Below are 5,779 nucleotides of genomic sequence, written 5' to 3'. Positions count from 1 at the left end.
TGACCCGCTCCCCGTGAACGCTGGTTCCACCGCAGTCTCCAAACCCTGAACACAGGACCACTCCTTGACCCGTCCTGTGAGCCCACCCTCCTGCCTCCATCAAGCCCGGTGCCCTGCTTCCATGACCCGCTTGCCGGTGGTGGTCAATCTCATCTGCAGCCGGGAGCCGTGGGGCCACACCGAGGACTCCAGACTCTGGGGTGGCCTTGGACGGGTCGCTTTGAGAGTTAGTAACCAGGTCGGTAACCTTAAACAAGTTACCTTTCTAAGCCTCCGGTCAAGAAACTTAGGTCGATAAACCACCTGAGGATTGCACAGGATAATGTGGGTTAATCAGCGCTAGCTCCCACACCTGGTAATTCATTCGGAGTCCAGCCCACTCCTGGTCAGCCCTGTGCCCACCCGCGACTCTTGTTCTTGTTGAGGGCAAGGGAATTCGTCCAATATTTTCATTTATTTAATTTAAATCTTTGATCCGTTTGAAGGCTGTCCTGGTGATCAGTAAGAGCTTGGATCATCTCTCTTTGTTTCCAGATGGCTGCCCAGTTGCTCAGATAGTATTTATTAAAAGATCCATTGTCGGGGACTTCCCTGGAGGTCCAACGGTTAAGACTCAGCGCCTCCACTGCAGTGGGCGTGGGTTCGATCCCTGTTCGGGAAATCCCGCATGCCACGCATGTGGTACAGCCAAACAAAAAAAAAATTATCCATTGTCAGCTCTTAGATCTGAGAGGATGCATTTTGTACACTGAGTTTCGGTATGGTGGGGTCCTGTTTCTCCGCTTTACGTCCATGGGCCCGTGTTAGGCATGCGGGGGTGCTTCCTGAGACTTCACAGCAGGTTAGGACATCTGATGGGGCTGTTCCTCCCCCATCGCTCTCCCTTCTCGACTTGTCCTGGCTCTTCTTGCTTGTTTATGTTTTCAACGTAAACTTTAGAATCAGCTTGTCTAGTTCCAGAAAAAAAAAAAAAAAAAGCCTCTGGGTGTTTTTATTTGGATCATGTTAGATTTATAAGCTACCTTCGGAAGAATTGGTATATTTTTTTAATTAATTAATTTATTTATAAATTTTGGCTGTGTTGGGTCTTCGTTTCTGCGTGCGGGCTTTCTCTAGTTGGGGCGAGCGGGGGCTGCTCCTCGTTGCAGTGCGCGGACTTCTCATTGCGGTGGCTTCTCTTGTTGTGGAGCATGGGCTCTAGGCGCATGGGCTTCAGTAGTTGTGGCACACGGGCTCAGTAGTTGCAGCATGCGGGCTCTAGAGCGCAGGCTCAGTAGTTGTGGTGCACGGGCTTAGTTGCTCCGCGACATGTGGGATCTTCCCGGACCAGGGCTCGAACCTGTGTCCCCTGCATTGGCAGGCGGATTCTTAACCACTGAGCCACCAGGGAAGTCCCGGATTGGCATCTTTATGACACTGAGCCTTCCTATCCAAGACAACAAACAGTATGTCTCTCCATTCTCTCTGGGAATGTTTCAAAGTTTTCCTCCTGGAGGTTTTGCACATTTCTTGTCATGTTTATTCCAGGATATTTTATCTGTTTTGTTGATACTTTATTTTTTTTTTTACTGTCGTTTTTATTTATGTTTAATTAATTAATTTTTTACTGGCTGCACTGCGAGGCTTGCAGGACCTCAGTTCCCCGACAAGGGATTGAACTCAGGCCTCCACAGTGGAAGCGCTCGATCCTAACCACTAGGCCACCAGGAAAGTCCCGTCTCTTGTTGGTATTTTAAATCGGGCCATCTCTTCTATCTTATCATCTCACTGGTGTTTGTCTATAGATGGGAAGGTATAGATTTCTCTATGTAAATGCTGATCTCACTTCCCTACTGAATTGTATTATTGGATTATTTGAAGCGGTTTGGCAGTTGATCTTACAGACAAAACTGTGTCTAAATCTTACATTTAAACTCCTCGACCGGGCAAGCTCCAAGAAGGTTCTTCCACTGCTTCCGGGGCTCCCTGCAGTGGAACCAAGCAGAGAAAATTAGTTTAATGAGCAAATACTGAGGCTAAGAGACGGAGGTGCTGTCTTAGATGAAATGCTTCACAACTCCTATAATGGAATCTGTTTAAATCTGTTCAAAAATCTTATTTGAACACAATTCAAAATATTTTGTTATGAATAAAGGATATAAGTCCTTTTACAAACACTTTCTGACCATGAAGTTTCTCTCTCAGACAATTTTGTAGCCTAAGAAAAGTAACCCATGGGGAGAGGTTACGTTTCTCAGAACAAAATGTCACACCTGTCAGGGTGGCTATTAAAACAACAACAACAACAAAAAAAGGCAGGACTTCCCTGGTGGCGCAGTGGTTAAGAACCCGCCTGCCAATGCAGGGGACACGGGTTCGATCCCTGGCCCGGGAAGATCCCACATGCTGCGGAGCAACTAAGCCCGTGCGCCACAACTACTGAGCCTGCGCTCTAGAGCCCGCGTGCCACAACTACTGAACCCGCGTGCCACAACTACTAAAGCCCGCGCACCTAGAGCCCGAGCTCTGCAGCAAGAGAAGCCACTGCAATGAGAAGCCCGCACACCGCAACAAAGACCCAACCCAGCCACAAATAAATAAATTAAATACAAATAAATTTAAGAAAGGAAAACAGCTTAAAGAAGAAAAAAAGACAAAAAGCAACAAGTGTTGGTGAGGATGTGGAGAAAAGGGAACCTCTGTGCACTGTTGGTGGGAATATAGATTGGTGCGGCCGCTGTGGGAAACAGTACGTAGGTTCCCCAAGAAATTAAAAATAGCCTTCCTGGTGGTGACATTCAGCCGGCCAGTCAGGGCGATGGACTTTCCGTCCTAGAACCATGGCCCAGTTTGTCCGTAACCTCGCAGAGAAGGTCCCGGCACTGGTCAACGCTGCTGTGACTTCCTCAAAGCCTTGATTGGCCACATTTTGGCACTATGCCTAGGTTGAGCTGGTTCCTCCAACCTTGCTGGGTTCCCTACAGCTATTCAGAGCTTGAAAACAAATTGTCAATAGTGCTCAAACTGGTAGCTTCCAACAGCTCACAATTAAGGAAGCTCTGCTCAATGGTTTGGTGGCCACTGAGGTGTGTGGTGGTGGTTTTATGTTGGCAAGATCATAGACAAGCGTGGCATCATTGGCTATGATGTTTGAAGACCAATCTTTAACATGTGATTATATCTGTTTTATTATTTGGGTGTTCTTGGACCATGTGTGAGCAGACTGGTATTTGAATAAAATGAGACAGTGTGTCAAAAAAAACATTAAAAGTAGAACAACCCTGTGATCCAGCCGTCCCACTTCAGGGTATTTATTCAAAATAACTGAAATCAGGATCTCAAAGAGATATTAACATTCCTATGTTTATTGCGGCACTATTCACAATAGCCAAGATGTACAAACAACCCAAATGTCCATCAACAGATGAATGGATAAAGAAGATAGGGTACACAAACACACACAGGAAGACTGTTCAGCCTTAAAAAGAAGGAAATTCTGCAACATGCAACAACATGGATTAACATTGAGGACATCATGCTTTAGTGAAATAAGCCAGTTCCGGAAGGATGATTCCACTTATATGAGTTATCTAAAGTAGTCAAATGCATAGAATCAAAGAATGGAATGGTGGTCGCCAGGGGCTGGGGGAGGGGGAAATGAGGAGTTATTGATCAATAGGCAGAAGATTTCAGTTCAGCAAGATGAGTAAGTCCTAAAGGTCTGCTTAGTACATTTTATGTGTATAATGTATACATAAAAACTTCAGAGGGTAGCTCTCATGCTGTGTTCTTCTTTTTAATTTATTTTATTATTTTTTAAATTAATTAATTAATTTTTGGCTGTGTTGGGTCTTCGTTGCTGCACACGGTATTTCTCTAGTTGCAGAGAATGGGGGCTACTCTTCATTATGGTGTGCAGGCTTCTCATTGCGGTGGCTTCTCTTGTTGCGGGCACGGGCTCTAGGCTGGTGGGCTTCAGTAGTTGTGGCTTGCAGGCTCAGTAGTTGTGGCACACAGGCTTAGTTGCTCCGCAGCATGTGGGATCTTCCCGGACCAGGGCTCGAACCTGTGTCCCCTGCATTGGCAGGCGGATTCCCAACCACTGTGCCACCAGGGAAGTCCCCTCGTGCTGTGTTCTTACCACAATAAAATTTTAAAAATTAGAAAGATATAAAGAAAGCTCATTGGCTATAATAGCTGGTTCTGGAACCTCACGGAAGAAGGAAAGTGGGAAATAGCCATGTGAAGGAAAAAAAATATTCTTTGCAAAGCTCCGCAAGGATTCTAATGCATGAGGAGCCCTGCTCTGGCCCATCCTCCTCCTTTGATGGGACAGATGGGGGAACGGGTGCCCAGAAGCAGTAATGAGGGTCTTGCCCAAGCCCTTAGAGCCTCACCTCTCTTGTGAACGGTCACCCTGTTTTCAGCTCTGGTGAGGACCAGACCAGCAAGGACCAGACCAGGGGTGCCTTCTTGCGCTCCATCTGCACCCCTCACCCTAAGACTTAAAAATGAGGAGGAAAATGGATATTTTAAGTTACTGATTGTTTTCCCTCCCAACCCTTGTTTCCTTTCCTGGCCTGACGAGCTGGTCTGAACAGAAGAAAAAGAGGGTTGAACATCCTCCCCCCACTTCCACCTTGTGCTCTTAGACTCCCAAGGGAGCTGGAAGCAGTGGGAAGCGCTCTGAAGTCTGTCTCAGTCAGCTCGGGCTGCTGTAACAAAACACCACATCTTGGGGAGTCCAAGATCATGGTGCCAGTGGATTTGGTTCTTGGTGAAGACTCCCTTCCTGGCTTGAGATGGTGGCCCCCTCCTTGTGTCCTCACAAGGGGAGAGAGAAAGTGAGACAGAGACAGAGACGGAGAGTGCTCTGGTAATAGAGGTGCTAATCCACCATGAGGACCCCACCCTCATGACCTCATCTAAACCTGCTTACCGCCCAAAGGCCCCACCTCCTAATACTCTCACCTTGGGGGTTAGGGCTTCAACATATGAATTTGGGGGGACTCCAACATATGAATTTGGGGGGAATGCAACATATGAATTTGGGGGGATGCCAACATATGAATTTGAGGGAACACCAACATTCAGTCCAGGACAAAGTTTGTAGTCCTAGCTCCACACCCTAGTAGTTGTGTAACTTTGGACAAATTACCCAACGCCTCTGAGCTTGTTTCCTTATCCATATGATGGCATACATTGTCTGCCTCCTAGGGTTTTGGGGAGAAGTGACTCATATATAAAATATCAAGCACAATGCGAGAAGTTCGGTTCACGCTCAATACACGTTTCTCTTCATCTGTCCATCTGTGGCGGAGAGGCTGTCTGCCATCTTCCCGTCTTCCTCTTTCTTCTTCTATGTGAGTGGAATGCTCAGTGTTTAGCCTGTACCTGCCTATGCAGAGTAAATACCTTTTGTCTCAGCCACTCAAGCGTTTAGGTGTGGCCCCGTGACTAAGTTCTGACCAATAGGATCCAAGTAAAAGGCTCTGGTGGCAGTTCCAGGCAAACTCCCCAGGACCCCGTCCACCTTCCATTCATCCTCCATCCTCTGGCTGGATTCCACCTGCTGACTCGGGTCAAACAGTGAGGACCACACCCGAGGAAGGTGGCATGGTGAACTGGGAAGAGTCCATGCCCCTGGGAGGTTTGTGGAGACAGCTGCCAATCCAGACCTGGACAGGACTTTGATGAATTTAAGGCACAATTACTGTGGGGCTCTGTCACTTTCCCGGAAGCTAAATCCTACCCTGATACCCCATCGTTCATGCCTGTCTACCAAGTGGCCAGTCCCCAC

General features: G+C 47.3%; 1 pseudogene; it reads left to right on the top strand.

Moving 5' to 3' along the window:
- The first annotated feature begins 2,819 nt into the window (after positions 1-2,819).
- LOC137755288 (ATP synthase subunit g, mitochondrial pseudogene) lies at positions 2,820-3,133 on the top strand (annotated as a pseudogene).
- The last annotated feature ends 2,646 nt before the right edge of the window (positions 3,134-5,779 follow it).

This window comes from Eschrichtius robustus, chromosome 20 (assembly GCF_028021215.1).
Source record: "Eschrichtius robustus isolate mEscRob2 chromosome 20, mEscRob2.pri, whole genome shotgun sequence".
Taxonomy (NCBI): domain Eukaryota; kingdom Metazoa; phylum Chordata; class Mammalia; order Artiodactyla; family Eschrichtiidae; genus Eschrichtius; species Eschrichtius robustus.
The sequence above is the reverse complement of the archived record's forward strand: the minus strand, read 5'-3'. Positions and strand labels throughout refer to the sequence as shown.